This window comes from Lepidochelys olivacea (assembly GCF_965140295.1).
Source record: "Lepidochelys olivacea isolate rLepOli2 genome assembly, chromosome: 1".
NCBI classification, from domain to species: Eukaryota; Metazoa; Chordata; order Testudines; family Cheloniidae; genus Lepidochelys; species Lepidochelys olivacea.
The window spans coordinates 118064806-118083183 of NC_140411.1; the positions used below are offsets into that span (position 1 = coordinate 118064806).

Below are 18378 nucleotides of genomic sequence, written 5' to 3' on the forward strand. Positions count from 1 at the left end.
TACCGAAAACCCACCGACCTCTATGCCTACCTTCATGCCTCCAGCTTCCACCCCAAACACACCACATGATCCATTGTCTACAGCCAAGTGCTGAGGTACAACCGCATTTGCTCCAACCCCTCAGACAGAGACCAACACCTACAAGACCTTCACCAAGCATTCTCAAAACTACGATACCCACATGAGGAAATAAGGAAACAGATAACAGAGCCAGATGTGTACCCAGAAGCCTCCTGCTGCAAGGCAAGCCCAAGAAAGAAACCAACAGAACTCTACTGGCCATCACATACAGTCCTCAGCTAAAACCTCTCCAACACATCATCACTGATCTACAACCCATCCTGGACAACAATCCCTAACTTTCACAGGCCTTGGGAGGCAGGCCAGTCCTCGCCCACAGACAACCTGCCAACCTGAAGCATATTCTCACCAGCAACTACATAGCGCACCTTAGTAACTCTGACTCAGGAACCAATCCATGCAACAAACCTTGATGCCAACTCTGCCCTCATATCTACACCAGCGACACCATCACAGGACCTAACCAGATCTGCCACACCATCACCAGTTCATTCACCTGCACGTCCACCAATGTAATATAGGCCATCGTGTGCCAGCAGTGCCCCTCTGCTATATATCGGCCAAACTGGACAGCCCCTACATAAAAGGATAAATGGACACAGATCAGATATTAGGAATGGCAATATACAAAAACCTGTAGGAGAACACTTCAACCTCACTGGACACATAATAGCAGATTTAAAGGTAGCCATCCTGCAGCAAAAAAACTTCAGGACCAGACTTCAAAGAGAAACTGCTGAACTTCAATTCATTTGCAAATTTGACACCATCAGCTCAGGATTAAACGAAGACTGTGAATGGCTAGCCAGCTACAAAAACGGTTTCTCCTCCCTTGGTGTTCACACCTCAACTGCTAGAAGAGGGCCTCATCCTCCCTGATTGAACTAACCTCATTATCCTTAGCCTGATTCTTGCTTGCATATTTATACCTGCCTCTGGAAATTTCCACTACATGCATCCGACAAAGTGGGTATTCACCCACAAAAGCTCATGCTCCAATATGTCTGTTAGTCTATCAGGTGCCACAGGACTCTTTGCCGCTTTTACAGATCCAGATTAACACAGCTACCCCTCTGATTCTTTCTTCTAGTGAACCTTTTACTTATAAGTACTGTGATACAGCATGGCAGGAGGGCAGCAGGAGAGTGTTTTTTGGTTTTTTTTTTTTTTTTTAAGCAGAAAAGAATTTTATTTGTGTAACACTTACAAAGAATCACCAAAAAGGATAAAGCAAAACTATGCAACAAAAGCAAACACAAGGTATAACACAGCAGCCTTCAGGAGGGAGAAGTGTTCAGGCTAGCCTGGGCCTAGAGTGGGAGGGCTTCCTCGACACTCATGGTCTTCCACCCCCTCAAGTTACCTAGTGCCACGCCCAGTGTCACCGATTATTCCTCTCCTGAGAGTGCCCGACAAGATGGGCACAGCTGTGGGGTGGGTGGTTTGGGGGTAAGGGGGGGGATGTACACCACATGTGATAGGACCCCTCCTAGGTGACAGTAATAATGGTATCCACAGCGGCAACGGCTGGGGCTGGGGCCTCTCACTCTTCCCCTCAATCAAAGGGTCAGACAGAGGGAACCGGATGGGGTCACTGAGCAGAGAACCTCGGACAGCACCCACTGCTCCTCGAAGGCGTCAAGGGAGTTGGTGGATGCCGCCCAGAGGAACTCCGCCCAGATACGTGAATGTACTGAGGATTGGAAAACGGCCCTACAATCGCAGAACGCTTCATTAGCCAACCTCCTCTCTCTGGTTTTATAAATGGCTGTTTTAGCTAGGGCTAGGAGGAGGTTAACCAGGAGATCTCACGATTTTGTGGGGCCACAGATGGCGAGCGTGTAAATAAAAAGGTGAGGGGAAAAGTGTAGCCAAAAGTGTAATAAAATATTCTTGAGGAGCCGGAAAAGGGGCTGCAGCCTGGCACACTCTAAATATACGTGCACCAGGGTTTCCCTCATGTTGCAAAAATGGCAGGTATCCGGGATGGGGTGAACCATGTCAAAAACACGCCCGTGCTCACAGCTCCGTGAAGGAGTCACCAACTAATGTCCCTGACAGCCCTCGGGACCAAGGTGGAATACAGGCTGGCCCACCGGGGTTGCTCACCCTCCAACAGTGGCAGGAGGTCCCGCCACTTTGTATCGGGGCAGGACACCAGGGTGTGGGCATGAAGGGTGTGAAGCGTGAGTGTGTATAGATATTTCCGTGGCGCGATTTGGAAGCTGACCAGCTGCAGTTCATGCAGCCGGCTCGCAGTGAAAGGGTGAGGGGTTTGTTGGGATCTACGGGGTAGGGGCCCAATTGAAAGGTCCAGTGGGCCTGGGGTAGAGGGTGGGCGGGGTGCGCCCTCGCGCAGGGCTCGGTTGAGATAAGCCGAGCAGTGGGTGTCAAGGTGGTCTTCACCTCCTGAAGTACATGCCGGGGGATACGAGGTCTGGAGAGCCCCATGCGCCGAGCGAGTGTCACGGGATCCAGCCAGTCTCCCCGGTCGTAGTCCAGGATGTCTCTGACTCTCGTGACTTCTGCCAGGACTAAACTCTGGCGCACCGAGCGGGACTCCGCCGCCTGCACACGGAGCTGGGGGTTGTGTAGCAGGGGCTCCACGAGGAGATCTGCTCCCATGGTGGCCGCCACGGACCTGGCCATTGAAAACAGTTTCCAGGTCCGGAGGATGTCCTGGCAGAAGACCAGCAGCCCGGAGAGGTCTCGCGGAAAACCTCTCGGACAAAGATAAAAGAGCTGCCGGTTGTATCAGAGCCATTGGAAACGGCACAGGAAGGCGTGCACCAGTATGCTCCACGTTGAACTACCTGCACTATAAAGGAGCCTCTGCAGGGCCTGGAGGCGGAAGACACGGACCTGAGTGTGCAGACACTTCAGGCCCTGCCCTCCTTCCTTCAGGGGTAGGTGAAGAACCCCAACAGGGGCCAGTGCATTCCTGACCAAAAGAACTCTAGAATCGATGTCCGGAGGTCGGTCAGGAAACCCGGGGCCGAAACCAGGGTGTTGAGCTGGTACCAGAGCGTGGACAGGACTAGTTGGTTAAGCACCAGTGCTCTCCCTCGGAGGGAGAGACATCGGAGTAGCCTCGTCCATTTCCGGAGCCGCTCTATCACCCCACCTTCTAAATTTTGCCAGTTCTCCGGTGGAGAAGGGTGCGTGGCAGAAAGGTAAACGCCTAGGTAGAGCAGTGGGCCCACGCTCCACCGGATGGTCTGAAGCGCGGGTGGGAGGGAGCTCACCCGCCGCCAGTCCCCCACCGCCAAGCCAGAGCTCTTGACCCAGTTGACTCGGGCAGAGGAGGCTGCCGAATAGATGGCCTGGCAAGCCTCCACCTGCGCCAAGTCCCCCAGGTCCTGGACCACAAGGAGCATGTCATCGGCGTATGCTGACAGGACCAGCCCCAGCTCCGGCTCCCGCAGCACCAACCCCGTCAACCTCCTGCGGAGGAGACAGAGGAAGGGCTCGATCGCCAGAGCGTACAGCTGACCCGAGAGGGGGCACTCCTGCCGTACTCTTCGCCCAAAGCTGACCGGTTTAGTCAGGGTCCAGTTGAGCCTAACCAGACACTCCGCGGAAGCGTACAGCACCTGGAGAAAACTCCCAAACTGAGGTCCAAATCCAAACGCCTGCAGAGTGCCCAGGAGGTACCCATGGTCTACTCTATCGAACGCCTTCTCCTGATCAAGAGACAGGAGGGCGAACGACAGACCATCTCTACGCCCGAGTTCCAAAAGATCTCGGACTAGAAATAGGTTGTCAAAAATGCTGCGACCCGGGACAGTATAGATCTGGTCTGGATGGATCACGTCCGCCATCACGGACCCTAGCCACAGCGAGATTGCTTTCACTACGATTTTGTAATCCGTGCTAAGGAGTGAGACGGGACGCCAATTTCGTAAATCGCGGAGGTCCCCCTTCTTCGACAACAAGGCAAGCACCGCTCGCCTGCACAAAAGAGGGAGGACCCGCCCTGCAAAGACTCAGCCCAGACAGTGGCTAGGTCTGGGCCAAGAATGTCCCAGAACGCGCGGTAGAACTCCACGGTCAGCCCGTCCATGCCCGGAGATTTATTGGCTCAGCTTGGCTCCTGAGCGGTCCTGTTCCTCGAGGGTGGTGTTAAAGTCCCCTCCCAGGACTAAGCACTCGTGAGAATCTAGGGTGCTGAGGAAGTCGGACACCCGCTGATAGAATTGCGACCGTTTCGGGCTCATTGTCGGAGCATAGATATTAACGAGGTTGACCACGAGCCCCTCCATACGGACTTGGAGATGCAGCAGGTGGCCCAGCATGGCCTCAGTGACCCCTAGCACCTCAGGCCGTAGGTTGGGGAAGAACAGGGTCGCCACTCCAGCTTGGCGGATCGTGAAGTGGATGAAGTAGACCCCATCCCCCCACTCCAGCGGCCAGCTGTCCTCGGTGGTCGGATCTGTATGGGTATCCTGCAGGAAAACCACAGAGTACCCCCCTTCCCGAAGGTAAGAGAGTACCTGGGACCTGCGGAGAGCCATCCTACAGCCCCTGGTGTTCAAGGTTGCAATAATGAGGGGCGTCATGCGGAGGGCTGGGGGAGTGGGGGTTCCTTGTTGGCGGTGGTGTTCGCAGCCCCCAGCGGGTCACACAACAATCCGTGACCCATCCCATAAGTGAGTAAATCGTCACGGAAGCTGCGGGCCCACCCGTAGGCCACGGCACCGTGCCTTCCTTTCCCTTTACCCTCCTTTATAAGGGCCCTTGTGGCCTGGAGGATTTAATCAAAGTCCCCCCATAGCTGGAGAGCTAGCTGTACCCTGTTGCGGGAGCCACGGATGTCTTCTAAAAACTGTTGCAACGCTTTTCGCAGCTCATGGGGGAGTGGGGTTGCGATTTCCGGGTTATTCCCTGGTGGGGCTCTTGGTGCAGCCTCGTGGTCCGCTGAGGTGGGCAGGCAGGGTGTAGACCACCGACGGGGCGTCTGACAGGCTAAAGTTATTAGGTCTATCTCAAGCCTTGGGTTAGAAGAGGATGGCGGAGGGAAAATTGCAGCTCCTAATGGGTCGCGGCAGGAAAATGTGAAGGCTGCTCCTTGGGGGGGATCCGGCAAAAAACAGGAAGGAAATAACTCCAGGGGCGGCAATAGCATTGCAGGAGGAGGTGGATTGGGCAGGGACGGGGTGGGGGTGGGGGTGGGGGCAGGGGCAGAGGCGAGGCTCTGGGCTTCGGGAGGCAAGCAGCTGAGAGGTGGTGCCTCCCGAACAGATTCAAGGGTTAAGGGGTTAGGGAGGGGGCTCCCAGTGATGCTAGGTGCAGACTCTGTGGTGGATTTGGCAGCCATGGCCTCAGGTGGTGGACCACCTCCTGCAGGGTGCTCACCCGGGAAAGCGGTTAGGGGGAGGGAGCATGGGGAAAGGGGGACTGCGGTAAGGTTGCCCAGATCGAGGCCAGCCGGCAGTAAGTCATTCTCTCCCTGGGTGACCAGGGTCAAACCTAGGGCCTCGATCTCCTCATACATGGAGGAGAGGTCATCTTCTGCCACCCCGGGGGGCTCCCCTCTGGTGCCCGCTACGACGGTTGCTTCGGGGTTCGGGGGCGGGGGGTTGGGTGACATTCAGGCAGAAGGGGCTTCCTCAGGGGTCTCGGAGGGGAGGGTCTCCCGTGGAGGGGAGATTCTACCTTCCAATGCTATTTTGTCTTCCCCTCCCGACACTGGCGGATGGATCTCGCTCGTGGGCATAGCGGAAGGCTCAGTGTCAGTGCCTCCCTTCCTGGTCTTCCGGGGGGCCTCTGCATTGGATGGGTGCAGCGGAGCTCGAGCCTTCCGCTTGCCTCGCTTTCCCTGGACTAGGGTCCAGCCCTCCATAGCATCGTCTGGGGGCTGGTTAGCAAGGGTCGTGTCGGGGGGCAGAGGCGATGGTTCAGAGGCTAAGGGGGGTAACGGTGAGGCAACATGAGGGGAGGGCGGTTCTCCTTGGGGCAGGCCCTCTCCTATGCCCGGTAATATCTTTGCTGCACTCTCCTCCATAGGCTCTGCTGGATTGTTAACAGCAAGGGCGGGGCTCCCTCGCTCGTTTGGGCGTTGTAGGGGAGGTGTCTCTTGGGCCCGGGCAGGAGCAGCGGTGGATCGAGCAGGAGAAGAGGTGGTTTCAGATGTTGGGCGGCCAGGGGTGCCGGCAACGACGGAGCCAATGTCCTGCCGGGTCTCAGGGGTCTTGGGTGCCCCTCCCCGCTGGGCCAAGGGGCAGTCTCTTCAGACATGCCCCGCTGATTGGCAGAGGTAGCACCGGGCCTCTCCTGTGGAATAGTAGACCCGATAGCGGGCTCCCTGGTAGGGGACTAGGAAGGACCCCTCAAGCGCCTCTCCGTCACGCGCCGCTGGCGGCGGTAAAAGCTGCACTTGCCGGCGGAACGAAAGGACGTGATGGAGGGTGGGGTCCTTGCAGCCCAACAGGAGAGGGCTGATGATGGAAACGGGTTTCCCCAGGGTGGAGAGAGCGGGTAACAGGGCGGCATTGGGTAGAAAAGGAGGGACGGAGGTCAGCACTAGGCGGACGCCCAGATCTTCTAGCGGCTCCAGGGGGACAAACACCCCCCCCACCTCCAGGTCCTTCTCCACCGCCTCCTGGACGGCAGCCTCCGATGCTAAGAAAAAGACGACCTTCCTGTACATTTTGGAGGCTGCCACAATAGCCGTGGGTCCTACCACCCTCGCCAACGCCTGCGTGTATGTCTCCACGTGGGGCAAGGCGGGCATCAGGAGGCAACGGAAGCCATGCTTCCTAGTCATGGTGGGAAAGGGGCCTCGGCCGCTATTGATGGTAGCGGAGGCGGTGGGTGGGTGAGATGACGAGGTGGCAGGCGGGGGGGGCTGCCACCGCCCGGGCATACGCCCTGGGGGCCGGGGGAGGGACGCTCGCAGAGCTGGTGGAGGGAACAGCGGGGAGGGGCGCCATGGTCGATGATGAGGCCACAGCGGTGGGGACAGCCTCTGCCATGGAGGGCTTGGTGGTTGTGGCGGGGCCCTTCCCCTTCTTCGCACCCTGGCCTTTCCGGCTAACTGGGGGGGCTTTCCTAGAATCTGGGGGGGCGGTGGGCATAGCAGTGGTAATAGTCGCCCCGGTGCCTCCGGCTGGCGATGCCCCAGCGGGGGCGGTGGCAGGTGTTTTGGCAGCAGTGGTGGGGATGTGGGCTTGGGGGTTGGGCAGGGGGGTGGGAGAGAGGGGCAACTGAGGTTATTAGAGTGGCCTCACCCCTCTCATTCCCCGCCATCGTGAGCAGGGAGGGACGGGGAGACACCAGAAGGAGGAGGGGAAAGCAGATTAACCACTTCTCCCTGTTGGGCTGCAGGCAGGGTGGTGGCCAAATGGGTTGGACTGGACAGGGGAAGGAAACAGGACTTGGGGTCAGGTAGTAGGGGCGAACTGTGGGGTGGGCAGTCTGGTGGTGTGAGGGGGGAACGCAGACCCATGCACGTTTATCCAAAGAGTCTCGTTTGATTGGCTGTTGTCTGGTCCGGATGATGGAGTTCAAAGCAAGCAGTTGAGGCTAGAGGCAGATGGCAGGTTGCCAGCAGGGACGGACGGCGGGGGAGCCGTGACGGTTGTAGTAGTGTTGGGGGGGGCACCGATGGACCGGGGGGCAGCTTCGTGCCACACCCCCTGTGCCCCTACAAACACATTTAAGACACAGTCAAACTCCCCCCACACGAGAGTACAGTTCAAAAGTTACTCGGTCTTACGGCCCCCTCCACGATGATTTGTAGCTTCCCCGGGCGATGTCTCTGTCAGCTGTCTTCTCTCCCGGTCTTTGTGGAGCATTTCAAAAATGCCAAGCAAAGATAAGAAGATGATTAATTGCGGGTCCACAAACAAACAGCAAAACGGTTGGGTCTGGGGGCGTCCACTCCCCTCCTCCGGGGAGCGGGTCGGCAGTCCTCCCCACTTCTCCGGGGGTTGCAGCTGAAGCAATAGCAGCATCCGAGGGCAGGCGTGGGGGGGCTGGCAGGCAAGCTGGCAGCTGACCAGCACTCGAACGGCAGCAAAGAAAAAAAAACAGCAAAAAAAACCAAAACGAAGAAAAAGCGTCTGGCCCAGTCGCAGCGGGGGGGAACTAAAGCAGGGGCAAAAAGCAAGGAAAGCCCAGGCCAGAGGGCAGCAGGAGAGTACCAGAAGGGAGCTTTCTTCCCTGGAGAGGGAAGAAAGTTTGCTATAAATTAATTAAAGCACCTGAAGCCAGTCACATGATCAAAACCCCCTGCTTCAATCAAATAAGAGGAGGAGCTGAAGCAGAGTGGGTTGGTGTTGGAGCAAAGAGCAGTTTGGAGGGAAGCAGAGGAGAGTTTGGAGAAGTGCTGTGATGGGCTAAGAAGACCAAGACCCTAGGCAAAGGGAAACCTGGTTTGTGCAGAGGGAGGGCAGGAACCCTCAGAAGCTGAAGGGCAGGAGAGGGAAGTAGCCCAGGGGAAGGAACTGCTAGTTCTAGTGGTTTACCGCTATCCCTAGGGCCTCTGGGCTGGGACCCAGAGTAGAGGGTGGGCCTGGGTCCCTCCCTCTCCACTCTCCTCCTCTAGGGCACTAGTGGGGCAGTTAATACCCCAATTCAGAGGCAAAAAACGGTGCCCTGAACCCCCACCCAAGAGGAGAAAGCAGAAGACCCATCATAGTAGTGCTGGCAATTTGCCACAATACATTCATCTTACAGTGATGAACATTGATTAGACAAGAGAAGAGCTGGGACTTCTGCTTTTGTGTTCATTATTTTGTTACTTCCAGCCCCTCACCACATTTGTCTGTTGTCATTTGTCTGTTAAACCCTGTCAGACGCCAAGATTGTAAACTGTCTGGGGCAGGGAATGTCCTCTTTGATACTGCACCTGCCACAATAGAACCCTGATCCTTGATTTGGGTTGCTACTATAATACAAATAAATAATAATAATTCTGAAGGAGAAAAGGATTTCTGACAAACAAGCTTTTGCAAACCTGTTTAGGCTTTCAGCAGCCTTCCTTGCCATGCCTCTAACTTTTTTTTTTTTAATTTTCCCAATTACTGTCAGAGCAGCGTTTTCGCTTCATTAATTTTTTCACCTTTGAGCAGTGACTGCTGCAATGCCACACTTGCCTACTCTTGCGGTGAAGGCATGTAGGGTACATGTAGCTACATGCCACAGCGAAAGATGCAGCAGCCTCATCCTCTCCACCTACAGTACGGACAAACATTCCAAAGAGTAAATGCCTTGTACCAACACAGACACAGATGCCACCCTGGCTACAAACCCCAAATTTCCATTGTCTGTCAGAGACCTGGTAGAGACCTACTCAGGTAATTTTAGTCTTTCAGAGGGAAGATCTATTGTATGAGGTATTTTAATGAGATGAGTAGAAATTTATGACTGAAGGACGCCTTTATTTCTTATTCTTGTTCTTCCCTTTAGTCTTTATAGCACCATTTGTTTTAAATGAGTGTGGGGGCTGTCTCACACGGAATGCTAAAGTTAGAATCATAGAATCACAGAATATCAGGGTTGGAAGGGAGCTCAGGAGGTCATCTAGTCCAACCCCCTGCTCAAAGCAGGACTGATCCCCAACTGAGTTAAGTATGTTTCACCTTTCTGTGACATGCCACATTGTCTTCCTTAACAAACTGTTGGTTGTGGACAAGTTTGACTTAACAATATTGATATTCCCCTTTTCAGTTTTTGTGTATTTGCCAGAAACAGATCTTCTGAAACATGTAAGAAACCACACATTTGGCACAATGTGAAATTGGGCAGCCATGATGTTTCCAAAGAAAAAAAAAATACACAAGATTTGGACCATTAAATTTACAAAGCCTGTGCCTAAAGAAATATGTGTGTTCCCTCTGTAGCTTTGCTCTATTCTGGAGCATATTTGAAGATTTCTGACTTCCTGGTAGGTGAGTGGTATATCTTGTGAACATCCTTCCTGTATTCATCAGCCCAGAAGAAAGAGATTTTTACTGATGATCATCCTGAGAAGCTCCTAACCTATTCCCACTTTCTAAAATTTCAGTAAACTTTAACAGATATGGAGGTTGGAGGCAGCATCAGTAGGTACTCGGGATAGAATTTGTGGATTAAAATGTTTTGTGATAACAAAAATGTTTCACTTTTCATGAGAGGGCACTGAAAACTAGTTTTTGGTTTGTTTTTTTTTCTATAGTTCTGTTTGCAAGGTAGATTTTCAAAGTGTCTACATCAAAGCTCCTGTTCACATACATTCTGCAAACCATTACATATTAGACAACACTTAGAGGGCATATGGTTGGAACTCATACTACTACATTTCAGCCAGCATGTCCTCTGACTGCCAGATGGAGTGAGAAAACTAACATCACTGAAGAGACTCAATTTTTTTCAGTATTGCACACAAAGAGTACACCAAGATCTGAATTTCTGGTTGAGCTTGTTCCAGAAGCCAGCTCTCAGCACTGCTAGGGAAAGGCAAGTCAGGATTTCACCCACTATTTCCAGAAAGTATTTGTGTCCAAACAAAACCCAATATGGAGAGTTATTTTACCAGTCAGCCAAAAAAAACAAAACAAAACAAAAAAAACCCTCCTTGCATTTTCAAGGGAATATATCAAGTGCATTTCACATTTTCATTCTATCAGTTATGTTTCTTCCTCCCTCTCATTTTATTATGTGTGGCCACTTATCTCGGTCTTCTGTACTTCAGCTGTTCTGTACTCCAGGAGATCTATAGTAATTATTTAAGAACCAAGAGATTTGTCAAAGCAGTACAACTCAGCCATGTTTCTCGTAATATTTTTTTCCATTATTAAAAGAAATGTTTGGAAAATGTATGTGTTGTGAAAATTAGAGATGAGTCAACAAGGCCAGACTCAGCTGTTTGTGGATAGGTTAAGGCTTTCCAGCTACCTAGTCTACTTCAGAGCACTCAGGCACTGCAATTTTGGATGTCATAATTTTTCCAGCACCAGTAGCCACGGAAAGGGAGAGTTCCAGGAACAACATGGCGACGATGGGTCATGATGGTTGGATGAAACTGGAACATCATTCTCAAGGCTTATTCCATTGTTGTTCTTATAGTTGATTTAAGACAGACTGCAGAGTGTCAAGTTAATAGCTCTGGGCACCCATAGCTATGGGAGCATTCCTCATTTCTAATGACATATACAGTCTAAGAACATAAACAAGTGAGCAAGTTAATTCCAAGAACTCCAAACATTCGGTCTGATCCTCCTGAAGCTTACCCACATGAGTAATTCTCACCTGATTTCAATGGGACACCTCACCTGAGTAATGCTTACAGATCTGAGTAAGGCATTGCAGGACTGAACTCGTACATGTTGCACATACCTATGGATTTGCATTACTAAATAATATCAGATATGCTATGTGATTCTTTTATTCACTAGAAAACTATTGAGAAATGCATATCAGGGGCCTGCTCTGGTGCTCCTCTCTAAGGACCTTTAACTAACCAATTAACTTCAAGAGGAGATTTGTCCAAATAAGAAGTGCTGGAGAAGATCTCTGTTTCACAGGAACAAGTAGCCTTGTCTACCTTCAGCAGATAGAAATGTAAATCTGCCTTGCAGAAATGTGTGGCTATTTAAGTCTAGAGAAAGTACCTCAGCTTGTGTAAATACTCTCCAACAGGAAGTACTTTAGCCGCTTTGTAGAGAAATTTCAGCTTTGACAAACCAGGACCGCAAGAGCATACACAAAGATTCTTGAAATTAATCCTTCCTGATTTAAAGTAGAAGACAGCAATTTTTTTTATTGAATCTTCCTACTGCTCTCAAATTATAATGTGCTTTACTAGATTGCAGGTCAGTCACACCAATCTGGAGGATATTATTTTTTTCACCCCCTTCCCCCCACTTATTCTTTCCATTCAGACAGCACTATTGATGAAGACCTCAGGAAAAAAATACCAGCGCCCAAGACACTTTGATGGCCTTTCCACTGTGTAATTATACTTACTCTTGATAACACTAAAGACATGCCTTATTGGTAGTGGCACAGGCTGCTTTCCTTTTCACAGAGAGATGGATTGTTTCTGCAGGCCTTGATGGCCTTCAAATTATCTGAGCACAGAAAAGAGAGCAGAGTGAATTTTATTTTAACTCATTTTATTTCTAAATTTATTTCCCCATAGCTAGAAGGTGATGACTGCCCCAGCAGTCAAGTCAATTGTTATCTGTGGGACTTGATTATGTTTAGACCCAGTCTCTCATTTTGAGCAAGACACAGTTAATGAGGAGAGAAATGAAAAGTGCATTGAGTCACAGTGTGTTTGTGGTAATTTGTGACACATTCACTCCACTCAGTTCTTTGTTTATTCCTTCCCCCTAAGAGCTGGTCCTGTAGAAAAAAGACCAGATAAGCGAATTCCGTGGTAGACAGTTAAGGGTGTTGAAAGTAATGAATCTATATCTCTCTATCTCTTTCCCTATTGTTGGCAGTAATTGGAGCAACGTTCGTCTATACAGTAAAATGCCAATGAAGCCCATCTTAACAAAACATCTTTTTTTCCATTATTTTGCAACACATTTTTCATTGACACCACTAGTTTTTATTTTCACTCTGTGTCTTTTTTTAAGCTCTTCACCACTTTTCTAAATAATAGTCCATTAAACAGTTCACAGTGTGTGTTCTGTAGAAATGTAAAAAAGTGATTGGATGATACTAATTAAGGAGAGATTCTGTTTCCACTTACTGCAGATCAATGGTGGGTTACATTAAAGCTGCAATTTTTTTGATGAGTTTCAACTCAAAAGAACAGCTGTGCTAAATACATATTTCAAGGCATACAGGTAGGTCAAATAAATCTTTCTTTCTTTGCCTGTCTATTTTAGAACTACAGCAAACTGTAAAGGAAGAATAGTAGTAAAATAAAAAGGCAAATTTCTCACTTCAGAATTGTTTTGTTTTTACCGGTGGCAGAAGAAACTGTTGAATCAGGACTAATAATTGTGGTGCTTTCAGATCCTGTTAGCTTTTAATTTACTCAATACCATTCTATGTGTTGATTTTAGTGTGACTCTTTTCTTCAGAGTTTCTCTACAAATGCCATTCTTAGGCGCATCTCCTCTCTATTTTATGACAATGTTTGATAGTATGAAAAAAATAATGTTTAATATTGAAAGTCCTCTTCATGTGTTTGAGCCCATACTTTCTCCTTTAATCCTAAATCATTCTGTGTTACAAAATTTAGCAAAAATCGTCAGAGAGATGTTTTCATATGCAGAGAAGAGCTGAAATTCATCCCAGTCAGATCAATTAAAATAAAAGTGCTCCACTCGTTGGCACTCCTTGATCATCCCAAACAACATTCTGAGAAAATTTACCTAGCTGTCTTCAAGTAATATAATGAATCCTGAACATCTATGACAAGGAACTAAAAGAGAAAATGTGTTTCAGGCTCTGGGTGTACATATTTAAAAGCACAACACTATTTTAAAGTCAGTTCATTTTGAGTATCAAAGAATTTTAATTTTAGCATAGGATACTATGGAACGATGACCCTGTTTTTACACCGACTATTTTACTAGAAGAAGGGGTTTGCTATTGTCAGAATTGTTATTCGCAACTTTCCCGGCATTCAAACATCCTGGGACCCTTATTCTAGCTTAGTATGAATAGAGGTGTATGTAACATGCGAGTTTCTCTCTTGGGATTCCACTCTGCATATGAGTGGCCAAAGAGGCTGTGTTCATCTGAAGTACCAAAATTCAGAGGTACAAGGTTCCGATTTGGGTCCATCTTTCCTATATTAAAGTTTAAATTAATATAATAGATATGAATTATCTCAACAACTCAGCTAACGCTGTGATTGATATTTTTAATGTCCTAAAATCTTTATTCCATATTTAAATCTGGGTGCTATCAAGTACTGCAAAGTGTTTGCGTATACATAAAGCATATGGGCCAAGCTGTGCAAAATGCTTTCCAAACAGGGGTGTATTTATTTTGAGAAAGTATTTCCAAGGTGTGCCTGTGCCCTATTTTGTCACAGCCTGTGAAGATTACTCCTGCCAGGAGCAAGAGTAACTTATGTGAGGGGCTATATTGCAGATTTAGGAAATGTACACACATAAACATGTAGACCATGCCACCTGACCTCCTCCCCCACCCCAGCCTGCCTCATTCCACAATGTCCCACCCAACAAAGGGACAGGTGGCTGACTTTTCCCAGGGTAATGTAAAACCAAAACAATGTCCTCTACATGGTATTTCAGTAATATTCAGTGCATGTTTCCTTTACTCCTATAGGAGTTATAGGTAAGGCTACATATTAGTCATGAGTATTTTTAATAAAAGTCATAGACAGGTCACAGGCAGTAAAAAAAAAATCCATGGCCTGTGACCTGTCCATGACTTTTACTATATACCCCTGACTAAAACTTGGGGCGGGACTCGAGGAGGCGGCCCTGGGGGTGCTGTGGGAGATGCGGCTGGGGGGGTGCAGCCCGGGGGGGGGCGCAGTGGGTTCTGGGGACAGGGTTGGTGGGCCTGGGGCAGCTTCCCTACCCAGCTCCTGGGAAGTGGTGACCTCCAGCTCCTAGCTCCACATGCTGCCTCCGCTCCGTCCCAAGCCCCGGTTCTGCACTCCCATTGGCTGGGACAGTGGTGCCTGCAGGCAGAGACAGCACATGGAGCTAGAAGCTGAGGGAGGGGAGTTCCTGTTGCCCTTCTGGGGAACCCACCTCCCCCCAGGAATCCATGACCTCCATGACAAACACGGAGCCTTAGATATAGGGCTATAACTCTTTAACCTAATTTCAGTTGTTGGGCTAGTGAGCACATTCTGAGTGGTGTTGGTGGCCTGTGATACACAGGAGGTCAGACTACATGATCAGATGGTCCCTACTTGTCTTAAACTCTATGATACCTTGGAGTGTAAATAATACTGTATTTCATTAGTGCCTATTTTTACTTTTAGAATTTTTTGTTTGTTCGTTGCATATTTTACCAATGATGCACACATGAGATGATTCAAAGGTTCATTAATTTTTAAAGCCAGAAGGGCCGACTGTAGGGTGACCAGATGTCTTGATCTTATAGGGACAGTCCCAACACTTGGGGCTTTGTCTTATATAGGCACCTATTACCCCCCCCATCCCCGTCCCGATTTTTCGCACTTGCTGTCTGGTCACCCTAGCCTACTATATCATTGAGTCAGACCTCCTGTATAACTCAGATTATAGGCTTTCACGCAGTTACTCCTGCACTGAAGACAATAACTTGTTCGACTAAAGCCTATTTTCCAGAAAGCCATCGAGTCAGGACCAGAAGGCATCAAGATGAAGGGATTGCCGTGGTAAGGATACACTTTTTCCCTCAATAAACTGCAGTTTAAAACCTGCATAACTGTGAAAATTCATGCCACACCTTGTTTTTATTGCTTTTTATTGAACTGCATATATTAGAGATAGAAATGCCATTTTGGATTAGATTTTTACTTTGAGATTTTCTGTGTATGTAAAACCCACATATACAAATTCTGGAAATCTCTTTTTAAACATCTTGGTTATCATCAATATTCTCATAGTAATTTCTACAGGGAAACTTTTTCTGGCATAATTCATTAAAAATTAATCAACCCATTTCTGTGCAAATCTCTATGACATGCATTCTTTGATGCAGTGAGTGCTGAATAGTCTTTGCTTTACTATGAAGTGACACAAGTGGAACTTGCTAATTGGCTTTCAGTGATGTCATACCCATGTCTATAATGCATAGTAATTGCACAGGTTGGCTTGTTTGCCTCATAATGAACATATTCCATGACAGACTCTCTGTATTTTTAGAGAATTTTTGCACCTCTTTGGTATTTAAAGTCACAGTGTCCTGGGAATTATAGCTATGATGTTATAACAGGGCAGAAATGCACTAATGTGTTTTCAGTCTTTATGTGCAATTATGTTTCTTTCACTTATTGTTCTGCATTAATGCTGAGTCTCCACCCCTGTCAACTAAGGAAAAATTAGATGCTTCTTTGCCTGAGTTAGCCATGTCTTTCTCAGTGATCCTACAAGGGATCTCCTGTTGGGCAGTTTCATTGGTCATATCAAAAGCAACAGTAAAGGTGATAACTTTCTAATCTAATTCATAATTTGGCAAACTCCATACAACTTGGAGAACAAATAAGAGGAACGTAGCTAAAGGGCTACGGAAAAATTAAGTTCTGGTTCTAGCAGGCCTGTGACGGGTTGGATTCCCCATCTGGGGTGCCACTTGATGTGCTGGGGTCCCACTGAGCCTGCCCAGTCCACCAGCCTGGGCTTCCTCACCCTGTCCTTGCTATGGCTGTGCTGTCCCTGAGCCTTCAAGCCTTCTCTGCAACCCATAGAGGTAAGGCCACACCTTGCTGCAGACACAGACTGAAATCAGCTCTGTGTGGGAGGATTCCGCTTGGGGATTTACCCAGCACTCACATGCACATCTCCTTTGGGGTGTAAACCCAAAATATTGTCTTGCGCTATATAGAGAGATCTGTACAGTGTAAGCTCATAAAAATCCCCCCCTCCCTCAATGTGGAAGGAGGTATGCACAGCTTTTTGCCCCTCCTTCCAGATCTGAATTGCACAAATGGGGTTTTGATATAAACAAAAAATAAGTTTATTAACTACAAAAAGGTAAATGTTCAGTGATTATAAGGGATAGCAAACAGAAAAAAGCAGATTACTGAGCAAACAAAACACGCAAACCAAGCTTAATACACTAAATAAACAGGTTACAAATAGTAATTTCTCACCCTCAATGTTGTTTTCGGCAGGTTGCAAAGTTACAAAAAGTTACAAAAGTTCCAGTTATTTCTCTTCACAGGCTAGACCCCTGTCTCAGCCTAGACTCAGCCCTTGCCTTTCCCCAGCTTAGTTCCTTTGTCTCTTTGGGTGCTTTCAGCAGTCTTCCTTCTTGGGCAGGGAGGCAATGGAGAAGAGCCCTGACTGACTCACTTCCCAGCCTTAAATAGGATTTACATAAGGCAGGAATCCTTTGTTTGCAGTGGAAAGATACCAGCAGTGTCCAAGGTGGTACTCCATACTGGGTGACATTATCACATGACCTTGCAGTGTTAAAGCCACCATGAAACAAGGTTTATTTGTAACATCCACAGGAAGGAACTCCAGGAAGATGAGAGATCAGCATCTTCAAAGACCCATTATATTGTTTTTCCTAATGGCCCATTCAGGCTGATTACCAATCTCTGGTGAGCGTTCCGCAAGTACACACACAGTTGTAATTGTTACATAGTCAATATTCCTAACTTCAGATACAGAACTGATACATGCTTCCTGCAGTTTCCATTGGCTGGGAATGGTGAACCATGGCCACTGGGAGCTGTGGAGAGCCGTGGCTACGGACGGTCAACGTAAACCAAATGTCTTGCAGCCCGCCAGCAGATTACCCTGATGGTCCACATGCCGAAGGTTCCTGACCCCTGGTCTAGCTCTTCAGTTCAAGCTATAGTAGCTCATACTTCTAATTCTGGAGGTCTCTGGTTCAGCCTCCTGTATATTGGCCAAAATGGTGATCACCACACATGCTCAGCATGTCTCCTTTCTTTTTTCCCCCCTCCATGCTTGCTTGTTTACTTTTTGGAAACAAGATACATCTACAAGATAGTGATATGTTATGTACCACTTCCTTCTATTCTGATGGTTTGATTGAAGTATTTACTATATTTTATTTATTGGGTTTGGTTTCTTGTCTACCAGGTGGGGTCAACAGCAACAATGGCTAGGTTCAATATCTAGGGTTTCATCTTGACATTGAAAAACAGAACTGGCTCAAGCCTCAACCCAGTAATCTGGGAAAACTAAACATCATTTCAGGCCTCTAAGAGGGAATAGTTTCCCATTCATAAGCACTGAGTCTGTGTATAACAAAACATTTTTTTTATTAAAAGGGAAAGGGAACTCAGCATTAATTTGAGAAAACACCACAAGAGTGATTCAAAAGCATGTGAACCATAAATAAACACCCAAACAGTACATTGGGCAGTGTCCTTTGCCTCAGTTTCCCACCTTGCAGTGGGAAAGTCCAGTGGATGAATGTCCCTTTAACACACCACTTCCCTTTCCCTCTGCTGCACCCTACTCACAGTTGGTTGTCTGAAGTCAGCAAAGTCCCATAATTAAGGGATGCATTCATGTGGGTTCACCTGAAAAGAGCGGGGAGGTCAAGCAATATCTCTGCCATTGTCTCTGTTGCCACTCACCGCATGCTACCACCTTTGCCACTGTCACTGCTTCTGCTGTTATCTCTGCTACTGCTTGCTGCTTGAACCCATGGAAAGGAACTAGGGGATACACCTGATGAGTC

At 48.5% G+C, this 18378-nt stretch overlaps 1 long non-coding RNA gene across 2 annotated transcripts in view; it reads left to right on the plus strand.

The window, feature by feature from the left end:
- Nucleotides 1-18378, plus strand: part of LOC311519274 — a 58312-nt gene that overhangs the window by 30345 nt on the left and 9589 nt on the right. The window contains exons 2-3 of one of the 2 annotated variants that reach the window (XR_014711242.1): nucleotides 12772-12863; nucleotides 15321-15370. This is a non-coding gene — a long non-coding RNA (uncharacterized lncRNA). Of the gene's footprint in view, nucleotides 1-12771; nucleotides 12864-15197; nucleotides 15371-18378 lie in introns of those variants that run through there. The other variant, XR_014711243.1, reaches the window with a different exon arrangement.